We start from the raw sequence: 20,193 nt of genomic DNA, 5'->3' as shown, positions 1-20,193 counted from the left end.
TTGCGGATGCATTTAGCGTTTCTAACCTTCCTTGGCTGCCTTCAGGCATGAATTTGAAAAGGCAGGTATAATATTTGAAAAAGAAAAATCAATACAAATCTGAATTTTCCTCAGCGTGTGGCTTCCCTCCCTGTATCTCTGCCAGCCCCCTGATTTCCCCTCACTTCAAGACCGGGTTTGCCATCAGCCACAAGACACAGGCTGGTTTCGTAGGGAGACTTTTCTTCCTTGTCTTTTAACAAACCCGCCATTTCTGACAGGATTTTGATGCCTCCTTGAAATCCCCAGAGACCCTTCAGAGAAGCTGCTCTTCAGCGAAGGGATTTTTTGTGTGTCTACAATAAATTTTATCACAAGATTGTGTATTGGACAAAATAAATCAATAAAAGTAAAATAAAAAAGATCACAGATGACTCTGAGAGATTAAAAAGTGGAAAACATGACGGCCTCCGCCCTTTCGCAATGCGCCAAGGGTCCTCTAGGGGGCTCCCTGCAAACAGTCGGACAGCTCCTTCCTGCCCCCATACAAGAGAACTGAGCATCCTGTTCCCCAGGAAAGGAGGGGTGCGTCCTTCCGGAGACATTTTCCAGCAAAGGCTTGAAAGCTTCTCTGCTCTTCCTACAGAGCCTGGTCTTTCAGGCAAGGCAAGAGGCTGCAGGGAAGTCCTGGGCTTGGAGAGCCAGACGTGAGTCGGGGTTCAGTGACGGAAGGGGGGGGTGGCGCTTTCACATTCATCAGGTTTGTAGTGGTGGAAAGGGGGAGGGGGAGAGGCAGTGGACCCATGTTCCTCTGCCGCCCCTCTGCATGCACGGGAGAAAGCAAAGCTTCGCTCTTCGCTTTGCCCCCGGGGGAAAAAAAACCAGGGTCGAAGAAAAGAAAATTTACGCTGCATTTCGACGTGGAAAGCTTTGCGTGGAGGGAGTTGCGGAGAGGTCGTCTTTGCAAAAAAGAGATTTGTGCCTCCAAGTCAGTCTTGAGTCCTGGTCAGTTTCCTGGCTATTTCTTGGTCCCATTTTCAGAAGGGGTTTCCTTCTCCTCCCCCTTCCTAGGCCGGGAGAATCGAGCAGTAGAAGTCTTTCCTGCTGGCTTTGCATGCAAGGCTGTAACTCTGTGTGCAAGGAGCTGGATGAATTGGATGAAAGGAGTGCAGCCATAGAAATGATATTAAACTGCCTTTTAAATTATAATATATTAAATTATTTTTAGCCAGAGAGAGCCATTTGTTTCAGTGATGAAACCAGAAGGCTTTGAAACAGGACATTAACTTCTTTCTATAATGATGATGATGATGATAATAATAATAATAATAATAATAATAATAATTATTATTATTATTATTATTATTATTATTATTATTATTATTATTATTATTAATTAGATTTGTATGCCACCCCTCTCCGTAGACTCGGGGCGGCTAATAACAACAATAAAACAGCGTATGACAAATCTAATATTTAAAATAACTAAAAACCCTTATTAAAAACCAAACATACACACAAACATACCATGCATAAATTGTATAGGCCTGGGGGGAAGGAATATCTCAATTCCCCCATGCCTGACGACAGAGGTGGGTTTTAAGGAACTTACGGAAGGCGAGGAGGGTGGGGGCAATTCTGATCTCTGGGGGGAGTTGGTTCCAGAGGGTCGGGGCCGCCACAGAGAAGGCTCTTCCCCTGGGTCCCGCCAGACGACATTGTTTAGTCGACGGGACTCGGAGAAGGCCAACTCTGTGGGACCTAACCGGTCGCTGGGTTTTAACTTCTAGTCCAACCTTTGCCATGGAAACCTTGAGCCCATCCCAACTCTCACCCCTATCTACTTCACAGGGCTGTTATTGTGGGGAAAATAGTAAAAAGGAGCATTGTGTATAATTTCTAGAGTAATTTAACCATAACCCTTTCCTAACCAGACATGGCATGATGTATCCAGCCCTCAAGCAGCTAGTTTGACAATCCTGTCTTGAAGAGTTCTGTGCAATTTTCCCCACATGTAAAGAGATCAAACTAACCAATAAGATCCCACTCCCCCATCCCAGGCATTGGTAGATTAATCCAAATTTCTTTTTTTGATTTTTTTCCTTCCCTCTCACTTCCCCTTCTCTTTCCACTCTTGATAAGGATGCTCAGTACTTCAATTAATCACTTAGTAAACACTCTGAATTATTTGTTTTTCATTTCAGACATATAAGCTGGAAATATTTTCTGGTTCTTCTTATCTGGGAAGAGAGCTGAATGGCCTTGGAAAATTTGACTAGACCTCTTGTGAGCAGCAATAATTGTGGAGATCCTTGCATCCATTTTGGAGCTATGCTAGAGACCAGAGAGACGATGGAGGCAGAATACACAGCAGATACAGAAATGAGAAAAGATCCTCCAGCTGCTCAGCCTTGGAGCTGTGGGCCAAGTCCTGGGCAGAAGAGCCACGAAGAGGCAGAGGTGCAATACTCTCACTTCACAAAAATGGAGTTCCAGGAGGGGTGGGGACCCCGAGATGTTTGCACTCAGCTTCACTACCTTTGTCGTCAGTGGCTGCAACCGGAAAAACACACCAAGGCTCAGATGCTGGACCTGGTGCTCCTGGAACAATTGCTGGCTGCCCTTCCCCCAGAGATGGAGAAATGGGTGCGGGAGTGTGGAGCAGAGACAAGTTCCCAGGCGGTGTCCCTGGCTGAAGGCTTCTTGCTGACCCACGAGGAGGAAAAGATGCAAGAAAAATTGCAGGTGGGAGAATGTAACCATGGCAGCTCTAAAGAGGATCCCTCTGGATTTGTCAATTCCTTTCTGGCAGAGTTTTCTGGGATTATTTACTCATTGGGACATTTTTTTTATTCTTCCAGAGGATGTATGTGGGGCAATTCTTCCGTTCTGTTTTGAGAATGGATATTGGGGGCTATTAGTTTGAAGGTGCGGTATAATAATAATAATAATAATAATAATAAGCCGGTGAAAGTGGTCCCAGTGGGACATGGCACGATGGGCGCAGTGCCAAAGGATCTCAGCGGACATTTGAAAACCATCGTAATTGACAATATCTCCATCTGTCAATTGCAAAAGGCCGCTTTACTGGGATCGGCAAACATAATTCGCCGCTACATCACGCAGTCCTAGGTGCTTGGGAAGCGCCCGACTGGTGATGAAATACGAAATCCAGCACAGTGATCTCGTTTGCTGTGTTGTATTGACATAATAATTATTAGATTTGTATGCTGCCCCTCTCCGGAGCGGCTCACAACAATATCATAACATTAATTCCCAAAGAAGACATAGACTGACAAAAAATTTAAAATTACAGTCCAATCTCACTGTTGAGTCTAAATTATAAAATATTCACAATAATCACAGTGGAATGACTTAAAAAATATTAAATAAAATTATTTACATAGATCAAAACGGATTCCTTCCATTTAACGGCAGATAAATGATAATACAAGAATTATATTAAACACATTATACTAAACACAATTTGCTCTGATACTGGTTGATGCATGTTAAGCCTTTGAAAATTTGAATTGGCAATTTCTTAATATAGAATTGGACATCAGACATCAATTGGACATATGCAATTGGTTTCAGTTCACAGAGGCTGAGGCAGGGACTCTGAGGCTGAGTGAGAGAACGATTAATTCTGTTGCTTGAATTCAAAAGGGCTGGTGAGAAACTAGTGGCTGTTAAAGCCATTTTAACTAGTACAGTAGTACCTCTAGATACGAGCTGCTCTACATGCGAGTATTTCAAGATACGAGCTAGGAGGGGAGAGACATTTCTGTTCTACTCCCGAGCTCAAATTCGGAATACGAGCCGAGTGTCCACTAGGTGGCGCAAGAATCCTTGCTTTTGGTTATCTCGGAGAGGAAAAAGTTATTTGTTCCAGAATACGAGTTGCCTCGAGATACAAGCTCCATTATGGAATGAATTATGCTCGTATCTAGGGGTACTACTTTACTGTAAAAGCCATTTTCTATTTCTGTTGCTTGAATTCACTAGTGGCTGGGAAAAAGGGGAAGTGGAAACGACCATTTTCATTTGCAGTTTGAATTCAGACAGAGCATTCACAGAGCCAGGGGGAGGAACTTCTGGCTGGGAAGTAGAATAAAGGAGAGGATAGGCCATTTCCCATTCATTCAGTTTCAGTTCACAGAGGCTGAGGCTGGGACTCTGAGGCTGAATCATATAGCTGTAAACCAAAAATAGTAATAATACATTCAGGGGCAGTGCGCTTGAGACTGTGATTCTATTTTACTTCAAAATTACTGGCTTAGTTCAGTGTTGTACTTGTTTTACAGCTGTGTAAAATTTTTAAATTTTAATTACAGGGGTTGTTGATTTTCTTGTAAAGTACTTGTTTTTCATTAAATTGTTAAGATGTCTGGCTTGGTGCAGTGTAACACTTGTTTGGCTGTTGTGTTCCATAGTACCTTGTGGAACTTGGGGTGCTGCCATCTTTGCATAAGGACAACTAGTTTATTTATTTATTTATTAGATTTGTATGCCGCCCCTCTCCAAAGACTCGGGGCAGCTAACAACAATAAAGAAAACAATGTAACAAATCTAATATTAAAAAGTAATCTAAAAAAAACCCAATTTAAGAGACCAATCATACAAACAAGCATACCATGTATAAATTCTATAAGCCTAGGGGGAAGGGAAAAAAATTCAATTCCCCCATGCCTGACGACAGAGGTGGGTTTTAAGGAGCTTGCGAAAGGCAAAGAGGGTGGGGGCAACTCTGATATCTGGGGGGAGCTGGTTCCAGAGGGTCGGGGCCGCCACAGAGAAGGCTCTTCTGGGTCCCGCCAAATGACATTGTTTAGTCGACGGGACCCGGAGAAGGCCAACTCTGTGGGACCTAACCGGTCGCTGGGATTCGTGCAGCAGAAGGCGGTCCCGGAGATATTCTGGTCCAATGCCATGAAGGGCTTTATAGGTCATAACCAACACTTTGAATTGTGAATAGTTTATATAGTGATATCGCTAGGTTGCAGTCCTTAGTTTGTACCCAGAAGTGGAAAGATTCTCCCAGCCACGTGCTGTAATGCAGCCATGTGTGCAGCCTCCACTTCCTCAGCACCCCTCAAAGAGAAGGGCTGTATGGACAACTGTTGGTTCAGGAAGATTACGTGCAGTGGAGCACAGACACAGCAATTTTGGTCTCACTTTATCTAATTCCTATAACGTTATTGCAGATTTAAATAGTGAGGTTGCTGCGGACATTAGCGAGGTAGAGGATGAGGGGATGTTCCAAAGGGAAGTTGTTGTAGGAGAGGTACATAGTGTTATTAAACCATCAGGTGCAGTTAGTGGAAATAAAAAGAGGATGCATTTTCTTGTGGGTGACTGGACTGTTAGAGGTGTTGATTTGGGACAGAGTAAGGATGTGGTGAGGCTGATGAAATGTCTCCCATGGGCCACTGCCAGCAGAAGACGGATTGCATATACAGTGATCCCCCGGGTATTGCGATCCCGATCATTGCGAAACGGCTATATGGCGATTTTTGAACCCGGAAGTAAAAACACCATGTGCGCATGTGCGCCCTTTTTTCTATGGGCACGCATGCGTAGATGGCGCCGGGCAGATCAGCTGCTGGGCAGCTTCCCTGGGTCTTCCCCCTCTTGCTGGCGGGAGGGCGAGCGGCGGGCATCAGCGAGGAGTTTCCCCACCGCCCACGCAAACTCCTCGCTGCCGCTCGCCCGCCCTTCGCCCGCCCACGCCGTTCGCTCGCGCCGCTTCCCAGCTGAGTCCTGAAGCGAATTGGCTTCAGGACTTAGCTGGGAAGCGGCGCGAGCGAGCGGCGCGAGCGAATGGCTTGTCCGCCGCCCGCCCTTCGCCCGCCCGCCCTTCGCCCGCCCACGCCGTTCGCTCGCGCCGCTTCCCAGCTGAGTCCTGAAGCGAATTGGCTTCAGGACTCAGCTGGGAAGCGGTGCGAGCGAACGGCTTGTCTGCCGCCTGCCTGCCCGCCCGCCCTTCGCCCGCCCACGCCGTTCGCTCGCGCCGCCTCCCAGCTGAGTCCTGAAGCGAATTGGCTTCAGGACTCAGCTGGGAAGCGGCGCGAGCGAATGGCGTGGGCGGGCGAAGGGCGGGCGAGCGGCAGCGAGGAGTTTGCGTGGGCAGTGGGGAAACCCCAATCTTCGGCTCCTCGCTGCTGCGGCGGAAGTAAAAACACCATCTGCGCATGCGCAGATGGTGTTTTTACTTCCGCAGCGCTACTTCGCGAAAAACCGATCATTGCGAGGGGTCCTGGAACGGAACCCTCGCAATGATCGGGGGATCACTGTATTGTGAAGGCTGTAAGTAAAGATAATAACGTTGATGTGGTGGTGCATCTTGGCACAAATGATTTGTCACAGAGAAATGTTAATTGAGTAAAAAGAGATTTCCAATGTCTTAGTGTGGAGCTGGGCAGAATAACTGATTCAGTGACTTTCTCAGAGGTGTTACCAGTTTGTGGTCAGGAGGATAAAACAACTTGTATTGCAGAGTATAATGAGTGGTTAAGGCAGTGGGGTAAAGCTGAAGGTTTTGGATATGTTAGTCATGATGTTAGTAGGTGGTCTAATAGGGAGTTGTTTAAGAGGGATGGTTTGCATTCATCATACAGAGGTACCCAGGTGCTTGGTGAGGAGTTCAGAACTTTTTTGGACAGGTATTTAAACTAAGGGGACAGAGATGTAACCGATGTGGATGAGTTCGGTCCCCGGCCAACAGGGATAAATCAGTTTGTTGAAGTTTATGAAAAGGGAGGTGTAAATGAAATAGATGTAGTTGTTGAGGATAAGGGACAAACAAATAATGATAATAATGTTCTTTGGTTAATGTGCACGAATGCTTGAAGCTTGAGCAACAAGCTCTGTGAGTTAACGGCCATAATATCTAGCGATAATTTGGATCTGGTTACCATAACTGAGAAATGGTTTAAGGATTCTAATGAATGGGAAATATCCATACCAGGATATACACTGTATAGGAAGGATAGAATAGAGAGAAGGGGAGGTGGAGTAGCCATTTATGTTAAGGAAAATCTACATGTAAGGAGCTGGAGACTCTCTGGGTTTGCATGCAAACTAAAGAGGGTTCTGTCATTAAATTTGGGTTGATCTATAGGCTTCCAGAGCAATCTGAGGATTATGACAACAAGATGGTGGATGTGAAATTACCCAAATGGCAGTAAAGGGAGATATTGTGGTTATGGGTGATTTCAACATGCCTGATGTTAACTGGAATATCCCCAGTGCCCTTACATGCAAAAGTAAGAATATAGTGGAGGCCTTTACAGGAGCAGCTCTGGCACAGCTGGTTAAGACACCAACTAGAGGGGAGAATATTCTAGATTTAATTTTTACAAATGTGAACCGGTTTCAGAGGTTAAGGTGTGAGAAAACGCAGGTTGCAGTGACCACCTATGTTTGTGGTTTGATGTAAAAACTGATTGTGAGCAATCCTATACTACAACCAAGGTATTGGATTTCAGAAAAACAAATTTTAATAAAATGGGGAAATATTTAAATAAATATTGAATTAAAGGGCAAGGATAAAATGGCAGGAGCAAGTGCCCAGTAGACTGTATTAAAAAAGGCCATCTTAAAAGCCACTGGACTGTATGTAAGACAAATACCGTATATACTCGAGTATAAGCCGAGTTTTTTAGCCCCAAAAATGGGCTGAAAAACACAGCCTCGGCTTATACTCGGGTCATTGACAAAGTCACCACACGAGGGCGCCATTGCTTGAGCCAGAGCGAGGAGGCACCAGCTTTTGTCCCCTCTGGCACGCCGTAGTTCCTCTCCCTAGCTCAAGCAAAGAAGGCAGCCATTTGCAATGGTGAGTCGGATTAAAAAGGCCCCCTGCTGTCAGATTCTCCTCCCCCTCCTTTGAAAGGATTTAAACTGTTTAAAAAATGGTATTTTGTGGTAGTTGCTGTCCTTGCTTGGATAGGATCTAATAATGTGTTATGAGGCAGAGCTAGACAGGAATTCTTTTTCTATCTGTCTATCTTTCTATCTATCTATTTTTCTATCTATCTATTTTTCTATCTATCTATCTATCTATCTATCTATCTGTATCTATTTCTTTCTATCTATCTATCTATCTATTTTTCTATCTGTCTGTCTATCTTTCTATCTATCTGTCTATCTATCTATCTATCTATCATCTATCTATCTGTATCTATTTCTATCTAACTATTTTTCTTTCTATCTATCTATCTATCTATCTATCTATCTATCTATCTATCTGTATCTATTTCTATCTAACTATTTTTCTTTCTATCTATCTATCTATCTATCTATCTATCTATCTATCTATCGGTATCTATTTCTATCTATCTATCTATCTATCTATCTATTTTTCTATCTGTCTGTCTGTCTGTCTATCTATCTTTCTATCTATATCTATCTATCTATCTATTTCTATCTATCTATCTATCTATTTTTCTGTCTGTCTGTCTGTCTATCTATCTTTCTATCTATATCTATCTATCTATCTATCTATTTCTATCTATCTATCTATTTTTCTGTCTGTCTGTCTATCTTTCTATCTATATCTATCTATCTATCTATCTATCTATCTATCTATCTATCTATCTATCTATCTATCTATTTGGTTTTCTATGCTGATAACCTCACAGCAGCTAATGCTGAAGCTCTTCTTTGGATACACTTATTTGTTTGTTTGTTTGTTTATTTATTTAATTGGATTTGTATGCAATCCCTCTCCAAGGACTCAGGGTGGCTCACAGCATATATAAAAACAGAACAATAATGTAAATCCAATTAATGATGAGAAGGAATCCAGTTTTGAAGGATTTTAACTCTTAGGTTTTAGCTTTGTTCCTGATCGAGCTACTTTTTTTACTTTTTAATTTATTGTTAATATTGTTAATTTGTTTACCCTCTTTTAAATTTACAGAGCTAGTTTACTGGTTTTCTTTAAAATAAATATTCTAAAACATGTCTCAATTAATGTAATTTTATTGTTTTCCATTTTTATAAGTTACCAGTAGCCACTGCATTTTCTAACCTCGGCTTATACTTGGGTCAATACGTTTTCCCAGTTTTTGTGGCAAAAATTGGTGCCTCGGCTTATACTCGGGTCGGCTTATACTCGAGTATATACGTAACTAAAGGTAAAAGGAAGAAGAAACCGCTATGGTTTAGCAATGATGTAAGGGCTATAGTCAATGAAAAAAGGCTGCCTATAGGAGGTATAAAGAGTCTGGAAGTATAGCTGATAGGGAGGTGTATAAAATGAGACAGAAAGAGGCAAAACAGATAATATATGCTGCTAAAGCCTCAAAAGAAATTGCCAAATCTGTAAAGAAGGGGGATAAAACATTCTTCAGATATATTAGTGATAGGAAGAAGAAAAACTGCAGCATCACAAAGCTTAGTACTGGAGATAAAAGAAAATACACTGTATCATACAACACATAATAAGAACGGCGAGCATTACATTTATCCAAAACTGGAACTCGAATGCAATGATCATAAAAAAAGGTGCTGAATGTGCAGAGATGAATAAACTAACAATGGAATTGAAAGAGAGAGAGGAAAAAATGTATTATAAAATATGGAACCAATGGTATGATTGGCTCGAAAAGAAAAGTAAAGTTAATGTGTAAAGTAATATAGAAAGATAATAAAATGTAATAAATGTAATCTTAGAATCTAAATCGTTGTAAAACAAAGTATAAAAAGTTTAAAATGAATAGATGGGCATAATTATTAATTTTAAAACCATATCTTTAAATATGGAAAACGTAGAATTGAGAAAGAAATTCTGATATTGTGAAGCTATATTAGTGGAACCATAGTTGGTTTTTTAAAGATGAAAAATGTCAATAAAATTCTTTTTTTTTAAATGCAGTATGATAGATAATTTATTTCTATGTCTGTGCTCTTCCTTTGTTTCTTGAATAACATCATGTCCAGAAATCTATGGAAGCCCTTACTGAATATCCAAAGGAGGGGAAAGGTCCATTCATATCTTCTCAAGAGCTGCTCTTCAGGGAGAACTTCCAGACATATCAAAGTCAAGACACTACGCAAGGTAAGAAAATCTCTTTCTGTGGGATGTGAGATTTCCAGATTTAACTGATCATTTGACATCACTTTATTGGAGTCTTTAACAAATCTGCTTCCACTGTTATTTATCTTTCTCACAGAGAGTAGAATATCGTCCTTGGAGTTTTTAGAATCACCTCTTTGTGGTGGAGCTGAAGGATTAGCTGAACCACTACTTCAGGTAAAGAGGAGAAAATTCAGATAAAGCCCCCTGAATCTTGGATTGATTTGTTCTAGAGTTAAATGTATAAAATTGCTGTTTCTGAGCAATACGGATTTGACACCCGGTCATTGAACATTCACGCTCAGCTTAGCTTCCTCTCCCTCCTGGGGGGATCCTTCGTGAGTTGCCTTCTCCACCCATCCGGCTTCACCATCAGGTTTCATTCATCACAGTGTTGTCCATATTTATTTATTTATTTATTTATTTATTGTTAGAGTTGGAAGGGACCATGCGGGTCATCAAGTCCAACCCCCTGCCTAAGCAGGAACCCTATAGCATCCCAGCCAAATGGCAGTCCAATTTCCTCTTAAAAATGTCCAGAGTATTGGAGTTCACAACGTCCGCTGGTAGGTTGTTCCGCTGGTTGATCATTCTGACCGTCAGGAAGTTCTTCCTTATTTCCAGGTTGAATCTCTCCTTGGTCAGCTTCCAGCCGTTGTTCCTCGTCCGGCCCTCCAGTGCCCTGGAGAATAAAGTGACCCCCTCCTCTCTCTGGCAACCCCTCGTATACCTGTAGACTGCTATCATGTCCGCTCTGGCCCTCCTTTTCTCTAGGCTATCCATGCCCAGTTCCCGCAGTCTCTCTTCATAAGTCTTGGTTTCTAGACCCCTGATATTGGGGATCTGTTGCAGTATAGCAAATTATGTTAGAATAGGATTGTATTAAATCTGGATTTCTAGCATATAAATAAACTTTGTTTATTGTGAGCCCTTTTGTTTCCCATATATATATATATATATGGGAAACAAAAGGGCTCACAATAAACAAAGTTTATTTATATGCTAGAAATATATATATATATATATAAATAAAACAAAAGGGCTCACAATAAACAAAGTTTCACCACTCCGGACAGGACATTATAGGATCAAAGGGGGGAATTTTCATTGCCTGGAGCACACAACAGCAGGGCAATTAAGGAAGATTAGCCAGATAAAGAATAAACCTTCAGAGAAATTAGGTGTGAATAAACATCTGCTCTCAGGAAGTTTCCAGGTCTTGATATCTATGGGAAAGGAACAACTCCAAAGATACGTTTGAAGTTGTATGGCTGGATGTATCATTTGACATGTATATGTAATTATACCCCATTTCCATATGTTCCCAAATAAATGGGAGCACATGGCTCTACACCATGTCACTCTACCCAGAGAATGTGTCCAGGTTCTTCTTTCTAGGATTTGCGTTCGTGGGTGACCCCACACACGGCTGGGTTGCTCTTAGCCTCTTTTGAGGGCATCGTCTTCATTGGGGACTTTGACAGCATCCACAGGGATCCTCCTTCTGTCTCCCAGGATTGTTTTCATACACCATTACAACAACAACACCTGTGGAGTTGGGTCCCTCGGTTGATAAAATAAGCCATTGGAAAGCAGGTCAGGTGCGTTTTGCCAGTAATTTGCTCTGTCCAGCCTAGGAAGGATGGGAGTCACTACTGTAACGCTCTCTACATGGGGCTACCTTTGAAAAGTGTTCAGAAACTTCAGATCGTGCAGAATGCAGCTGCGAGAGCAGTCATGGGCTTCCCAAGGTATGCCCATGTTTCACCAACACTCCACAGTCTGCATTGGTTGCCGATCAACTTCCGGTCACAATTCAAAGTATTGGTTATGACCTTTAAAGCCCTTCATGGCACTGGACCAGAATATCTCCGAGACTGCCTGCTGCCGCACGAATCCCAGCGACCGATTAGGTCCCACAGAGTGGGCCTTCTCTGGGTCCCGTCAACCAAACAATGTCGGTTGGCGGGTCCCAGGGGAAGAGCCTTCTCTGTGGCGGCCCTGGCTCTCTGGAACCAACTCCCCCCAGAGATTAGAACTGCCCCTACTCTCCTTGCCTTTCGTAAGCTCCTTAAGACCCACCTTTGTCGTCAGGCATGGGGGAACTGAGACATTTCCCCCGGGCATATACAATTTATGAATGGTATGTTTGTAGGTATGTGTGTTTAGAAAATGGGGTCTTTTAAATATTTTTAAACAGTAATTTAGATTTGTTATAAATTGTTTTCACTTTGTTGTGAGCCGCCCCGAGTCTGCGGAGAGGGGCGGCATACAAATCTAAATAATAAATAAATAAATAACGTACTGAATTTAAGACCCAGCTACCAATTGACCAAGAATATTTCAGTGGGTTACACCATAAGCCATTCCAAATACTTCCAGCTATGAAATGTAATTTTGTTGTGCCATCAGCCAAAAGGGTTGAGAACTTAATTCTGAATTCTTTAGAAGATTCCCACCGTTGTTCACTGGATCTGTTTCCTAAAATTGGCACCAGAAAATTACCAAATTGTTCTTGGGATTATCTGTTAATAGAGAAACTTGTGTCCTTGTTCAGGATGCTGTGTTTTTTGAGGAAGTGGCCGTGTATTTTTCGGAGGAGGAGTGGTCTCAACTGGATGCTGACCAAAAAGCACTTCATGAAGAAGTCATGATGGAGAATTCCAGGAATCTCTTTTCTCTGGGTAAGAACCCCTGTCTGTGCTCAGAAATATAAAGAAGGGGGTTAAATGTTATTTCGGTGTGTCTGTGTGTGTGGATGGAACAGTCTTCACTTTTTAAAACTTTGTTACGCTGCAGCATGTTACTACAGTCGTTGAAATTCACTGTTTTTGTCCTTAATCTGCACTCAGTACCTAATAATGTCAAAATGAAAAGAGAATTTTAGAAATATCTCCAAATTTATTAAAAAGAAAATGATGAAATATCTCATTGGCATAAGTATTCAAACCCTTTCGTTCAGTACTTTTTTGAAGCCTGTTTGGCAGCATGTACAGCCTTGACCTTTTGGATGTGACCTGAGAAGCTTTGCTGGATTGGGGGATTTTCTGCCATTCTTCTTTGCAAATCCTCTCAAGTTTGGTCAGGTTGCATGGCGATTGTCAGTGGACAGCCGTTTTCAGGTCCCTCCAGAGATGTTAAACAAAGGTTCAAGTCAGGCTGGGCCACTCTAGGACATTGCTTTGATGGCACAATAGTTAGAATGCAGTACGGCAGGTTACTTCTGCTGTCCCATCTCCAACCAGAATTTCTGGAGCTCAATCAGAGTGACCATCGGTTTCTTGGTCAGCTCTCTTACTAAGGCCCTTCTATCCCGATTGCTCAATTTGATTGGGGTACCAGATTTGGAAGAGTCCTAGTTGTGCCAAACATCTTATTTACCGCCAGGCATGGGAGAGTTGAGACACCTTTCCCCCAGGCCTTTTTATACTTCGTTTTATGTTTGGTATGAATGTGCTGTTTGGTTTTTGTTTTGTTTTTAAAATAATGATAGGGTTTTATATGTTTTTTAATATTAGATTTGTTCCACTACTATATTGTTTTTATTACTGTTGTGAGCCGCCCCGAGTCTTCGGAGACGGGTGGCATACAAATCTAATAAATAATAATAATCTTCCATTTGAGAATTGTGGAGTCCATTTTGCTCTTGGGAACCTTCAGGGCAGCAGAAATTTAGCAGAACGCAGCAGAATATCATCATTCAATGCAGTAGAATATCATCACTGCCTACCTGATGGCCCTGAGCTGCTATAACCAAGACTAGATAAGCCCTGAGAGGGATGTTCCCTTCTTAGAGATATGCTGATTTGTGCACCAAGTTTGGCATTAGTCTTAAATTGAGGATGAGGGGTATTGCCATCCATAAATTCTCCCTGACTTTCAAAGATTCTGTTCTGCAGGTAAGTGGAGATGAAACATTTATTGAAGGTGGGAGCTGGTGGGTCTGTTGCTGCCCCAGCATGACAGTGCATCCAATGCACTTTGGGAGTTTGTGGCATCGAAGTCAACGAAGCAGTGGAAGTGATGTGCCGGTGCCTGGAGGCTGTTGGGGCCTGGATGGGTGTCAACAAACTCAAACTCAACCCAGACAAGACGGAGTGGCTGTGGGTGTTGCCTCCCAAGGACAATTCCATCTGTCCGTCCATTACCCTGGGGGGGGAATTATTGACCCCCTCAGAGAGGGTCCGCAACTTGGGCGTCCTCCTCGATCCACAGCTGACATTGGAACATAATCTTTCGGCTGTGGCGAGGAGGGTGTTTGCCCAGGTTTGCCTGGGGCACCAGTTGCAGCCCTATCTGGACAGGGAGTCATTGTTCACAGTCACTCATGCCCTCATCACCTCGAGGTTCGATTACTGCAACGCTCTCTACATGGGGCTACCTTTGAAAAGTGTTCGGAAACTTCAGATTGTGCAGAATGCGGCCGCGAGAGCCATTGTGGGGCTTCCTAGATTCGCCCACGTTTCTTCAACACTCCCTGGCCTGCACTGACTGCCGATCGGTTTCCGGTCACAATTCAAAGTGTTGGTAATGACCTTTAAAGCCCTACATGGCATTGGGCCAGAATACATGCGGAACCGCCTTCTACCGCACGAATCCCAGCGGCCAATAAGGTCACACAGAGTTGGCCTTCTCCGGGTCCTGTCGACCCAAACAATGTCATTTGGCGAGGCCCAGGGGAAGAGCCTTCTCTGTGGCGGCCCCGGCCCTCTGGAATCAACTCCCCCCAGAGATTAGAACGGCCCCCACCCTCCTTGTCTTTCGCAAACTACTCAAGACCCACCTTTGTCGCCAGGCATGGGGGAGTTAAGATATTTCTTCCCCTAGGCCATTACAAGTTATGCATGGTATGCTTGTGTGTATGTTTTTATAATTAGGGTTTTTAGTTGTTTTATTAAATTGGATTTTTACATATTGTCTTTTACCATTGTTGTTAGCCGCCCTGAGTCTGCGGAGAGGGGCGGCATACAAATCCAATAAATAAATAAAATAAATAAAATGATGAAATTGTCCCAGGTTAAAGATTAGATCAGGGTTGTAATCCAATCCTATTCGAATGAAAATATACAATTTCTCTTTTTCTTTTCCAAGGCTATTATGGACAAGAGAATGCTTGTAGCAGTTATCTTAATTCCCACGAGAGGATCCACACTGGAGAAGGACCTTATCAATGCATGGAGTGTGGAATCAGCTTTGCTTGTAGCAGTCTTCTCAATTCCCACCATTTGTTCCACACAGCCGAGAACCCATATCAATGCATGGAGTGTGGGAGGACCTTTGCTAGTAGAAATAGTCTCAATTCCCACAAGATAATCCACGCTGAAAAGAAGCCGTATGAATGCACGGAGTGTGGGAAGACTTTTAATTGGAGGAATAGTCTTAATTCCCACAAGAGAAGCCACTCAGGAGAAAAACCTTACAAATGCACGGAGTGTGGAAAGGCCTTCCGTTTTAATAATTCTTTTATAATCCACCAAAGGAATCACAAAGGAGAACGGCCTTATAAATGCATGGACTGCGGAAAGACCTTTACCTCTAACAGTCAGTTTCATCGCCACGAGAGGATCCACACAGGAGAAAGACCTCATCAATGCGCGGAGTGTGGGAAGACCTTTACTCGTAGCAGTTATCTTAATTCTCACAAGATCATCCACACAGGAGAAGGACCTTATCAATGCGCGGAGTGTGGAAAGACCTTTACTCGTAGCAGTCACCTTAACTCCCACAAGATCATCCACACAGGAGAAAGACCTTATACATGTCTGGACTGTGGAAAGACCTTTACTCGTATCAGTTATCTTAATTCCCACAAGAGGGTCCACACAGGAGAAAGACCTTATAAATGCATGGTCTGTGGAAAGACTTTTCCTTCTAGCAGTCAGTTACATCGCCACGAGAGGGTCCACACGGGAGAAAGACCTTATCAATGCATGGAGTGTGGGAAGACCTTTACACGTAGCAGTTATCTGAATTGCCACAAGAGGATCCATACAGGAGAAAGACCTTATAAATGTGTGGAATGTGGAGATGTCTTCAGAAAGAGTTGCGATCTCAATTCCCATAAAATGATCCATACGGGAGGAAAAAACCACGTGGATACATGGAGTGGAGCTTTGTAAGGAGCAGTGGTTTGATTCGCCAAAGAAGCATCCACACATGGGGTTATAGATGAGAAGATTACTTGCGCACCTGTGTCTTTTGACTTTTTTGCCTTGTTGTTTGTAGCCACTCATTGGTTTCAGGTCATTTTCTGTGTCGTTTGTTCCTATAGAGCAGAGGTCCCCAACCTTTTTTGCACCAGGGACCGGCTTTAAGCTAGACCAGTTTTCCATGGCCCGGTGGGGGTGAGGCGTCGGGCGGGTCTTAGTGACGCAGCCCTCCACACTTCTCCACAGGGCGGGGAGAATCAGGAGGCTCCTTTGGCGGCTGGGGGCTGCCTGGCTTTGTGATTTTGGCTGGGGGGGGGAGTTAGGAAGGTCCTACTTCTCCCCCCCCAGCCAAAAATTCAAAGCCTATCTGCTGGATACGGGCAATGAGTGGGACAGAGCGGTGCGGAAGCCTCTTGCAGCAGCTGCCACAGCCACCGGCTTCCGCGCCGCTCGTCCCACCCATCGCCCGTATCCAGCAGAAGCTGCTGCCCGAGTGCTCTTGGCCGGCGGGAGGCGAAGCACTGGGGTGGGGGGGCTGTCGGGACATCCCCCACCCCAGCACTTTGAATCCCGCCGGCCAAGAGCACTCGGGCAGCAGCTTCTGCCAGGATTCAAAGTGCTCCGCCCCCCTCCCAGCCTCCGGGCCGCCGCTCGGCTGTCGTTTTGTAGAGAAGCGAGAAGCGGAGGAAGAGCTGGATGCTGGAGGTGGTGGAGGAAGGCGAATGCGGCCCGGAGGCTGGGAGGGGGGCGAAATATTGGAGGAGGAGAGAGGCAGCCTCCACGCTTTCCTTTCGGAGGAGGAGCTAAGTGGCCAGAGAAAGGAATCAATATAAAAGCGCCGCTGGGCAAGGAACGTCTTTGGCCACTTAGCTCCTCCTCCGAAAGGAAAGCGTGGAGGGCTGCGTCACTAAGACCCGCCCGACGCCCCACTCCGTCCTGCATAATGTTCTCTGCCGGGAGCTGTGAGCTGTCACGGCTATGGCAGAAAACATTATAAATCCACACAGAGCGAGCTCTGACCAGGCGCAGGGCCGCGAAGCTAGCTGTCAGCGGCGGCGCGGACCGGCTGAAAAACCCCAATGTCCTGGTCCGCGGACCGGCGGTTGGGGACCTCTGCTATAGAGCAGGGGTCCCCAAACTTGGCAACTTTTAAGACTTGTGGACTTCAACTCCCAGAATTCTCCAGCCAGCATAGCATAACTTAGCAGGCTGGAGAATTCTGGGAGTTGAAGGCCACAAGTCTTAAAGTTGCCAAGTTTGAAGACCTCTGCTATAGAGAGTACTAAGAGGGATAATAGTCTGTGGGTTTTATTATTTTGGTTAGTGCCCCTATTACGGCTGTGATTTTAGCTCCAGAGAGACAGCACAGTTCTCTGGATTGATTGTCTGGTCCAGTGATTTTCAACCTTTTTTGAGCCGCGGCACATTTTTTACATTTAAAAAATCCTGGGGCACACCACCAACCAAAATGACACCCTAAGACACTCTCCTCTCTTTTTCCATCCCTGTCTTCTCTCCCCCTTGTGTGTGTATGTGTGTGTGTGTGTGTGTGTATACACACTCTTGAACCATTTCCAAAAACAGGTGAGGGCTGGGTTTTTTCTCTCTCTTATTCTTTGGGTGCTTTTTATCATATGCTTTAAATCAAGAGTCACTTCTCTCTCTCTCTTTTGTTTCTCTCTCTTTTTCCTCATTCTCTGTCTCAATCATTTTCTCATTTCTCTTTTTTCCTACCCTTTTTGCCCATTTCTCTCTCTCCCTTCCTCTCCTTTTCTCTCTCTCTCTCTTTCTTTCTCTCTCTTTCTTGCTTTCTTTCTCTCTCTCTCACTCTTGCTTTCTCACTCTTGCTTTCTCTCTTTCTCTCTCTCTTGCTTTCTTTCTCTCTCTTTCTTGCTTTCTTTCTCTCTCTCTCACTCTTGCTTTCTCTCTCTTGCTTTCTCTCTTTCTCTCTTGCTTTCTTTCTCTCTCTTTCACTCTCTCTTTCTCTCTCAGCAAAAAGTTGCGAGACTGGAACCTGAGCTTCCTTCTTCGCGGCACACCTGACCATGTCTCGCGGCACATTAGTGTGCCACCGCGCACTGGTTGAAAAACACTGGTCTGGTCTACAGACAATGGCAGGTTCAGTTCCTTTGAGGATTGAATCTCCTATTACAAGCACTCTCCTTTTTTTTCGGTCTGGGGTTATTTGTGGACTTTTTTTCTTTGTCATAGTGGCATTTGGTGGTGTTGCTTTGCCGAGGATTCTTTCTGGTGGTGCTTTTTTATGGGTCTCTAAGTTTTCTTCCATTGGGGGTCCTTGTTATTGACTTAGAGCTGGTGGGGTTGGATCTAGATGGATTGATTGAGAGTGTGTTTTTGCGTTTTTCTGTGGGTGACATGTGTCCATCTGTTTTCTGCCTCTAATGGGTCAACTCTTACAGAAGTTGTTTGGTCATTTTTATGTTCAGTTTGTGCAGATTCTTTTTTGCAGGGTTTGGGGTTTCTCGTTTTGTTGGTTGAGTTTCCGATTCGTTAGAATTTCTTCTAGGCTGCTGGTTCCCAACATGGAGCCCAGGCCCCACAGGGGGGCAATTTGATTTTTAATATGGGTAATTGGAACCTTGTTTCAACCAAATTAATGGGCTTTTAGGCTTCCTCCGCGTGAGTAGTTCACTTTTTGAATAATAAGAACTACAGTGATACCTCATCTTACAAACGCCTCGTCATACAAACTTTTCAAGATACAAACCCGGGGTTTAAGATTTTTTGCCTCTTCTTACAAACTATTTTCACCTTACAAACCCACCGCCGCCGCTGGGATGCCCCGCCTCTGGACTTCAGTGAAACACCCGTTTTTGCACTGCTGGGATTCCCCTGAGGGTCCCCTCCATGGGAAACCCCACCTCCTGACTTCCGTGTTTTTGTGATGCTGCAGGGGAATCCCAGCATCGCAAAAATGGGCACTTCGCTGGCAATGGAAGTCCGGAGATGAGGTTTCCCAGCAAGGGAAGCCTCAGTGAAATCACAGCATCGCAAAAACACAGAGGTCCGGAGGTGGGGTTTCGAGGACCGGTGTTTTTGCGATGCTGCGATTTTACTGATGCTCCCTTTGCTGGGAAACCCCGCCTCCGGACTTCCATTGCCAGCGAAGCGCTCGTTTTTGCGATGCTGGGATTCCCCTGCTGGGATTCCCCTACAGCATCACAAAAACACGGAAGTCCAGAGGTGGGGTTTCCCATGGAGGGGAGCCTCAGGGGAATCCCAGCAGCGCAAAAACGGGCGCTTCGGCTGGCAAAAGGAGTGAGTTTTGGGCTTGCACGCATTAATCGCTTTTCCATTGATTCCTATGGGAAACATTGTTTCGTCTTACAAACTTTTCACCTTAAGAACCTCGTCCCGGAACCAATTAAGTTTGTAAGATAAGGTATCACTGTATATGTCGGGGGGCGGGAGGAGGACGTAGGGTTTTAGGCATACTTACGTGGGGGATAGCTAAAAAAATGTTGGGAACCACTGCTCTAGACCTTTTACTTCTAGTAACTCGATTATTTAACATTTTGTACATATGTAGTTTGGGTAATCTGCGAGCATAAGTGTGTAACATGGAACATGTTCTGCAGATTACAATAGCATCAGTTCCTTCTTCCATGAGTGGATTTTTTTAAAAGGAACTTGAGAGTGAAGATGTAGAGTTGGTTTGTTTGTTTTTTTACAGATTTGTATAAAGAAAAGTGGTGCGCTTTTCCCAGCAGTTCAGGTCGCTCCAATACAGGCTCCACTGAAATACTCAGGATCCTTCTTCGTCTGTCCCAGCCACATGATGGTTGATCGCTCAGGAAGTTACCGGCTGGGCTCCTCAGGGGTTTGCTCTCTGGGCTTCCCTGGGGTCTCCTCTCAGGATCTGCTTCTTTCCATACGAATAAAGGAATTGTGGAGAGAGCTCCAGATAGTCCTTAGTGTATGACTGCAATTGAGCCCAAAATTTCTGTTGCTGAACGAAAC

The 20,193-nt window shown here is 44.2% G+C and overlaps 1 pseudogene; it reads left to right on the top strand.

Annotated features, from left to right (window-relative positions):
* LOC139159962 (zinc finger protein 420-like) overlaps window positions 1-16,248 on the top strand; it is a 38,089-nt pseudogene extending 21,841 nt beyond the window's left edge.
* The last annotated feature ends 3,945 nt before the right edge of the window (window positions 16,249-20,193 follow it).

The sequence above is a fragment of the Erythrolamprus reginae genome, chromosome 2 (assembly GCF_031021105.1).
Source record: "Erythrolamprus reginae isolate rEryReg1 chromosome 2, rEryReg1.hap1, whole genome shotgun sequence".
NCBI classification, from domain to species: domain Eukaryota; kingdom Metazoa; phylum Chordata; class Lepidosauria; order Squamata; family Dipsadidae; genus Erythrolamprus; species Erythrolamprus reginae.
This window is presented reverse-complemented; position numbering and strand designations above follow the sequence as displayed.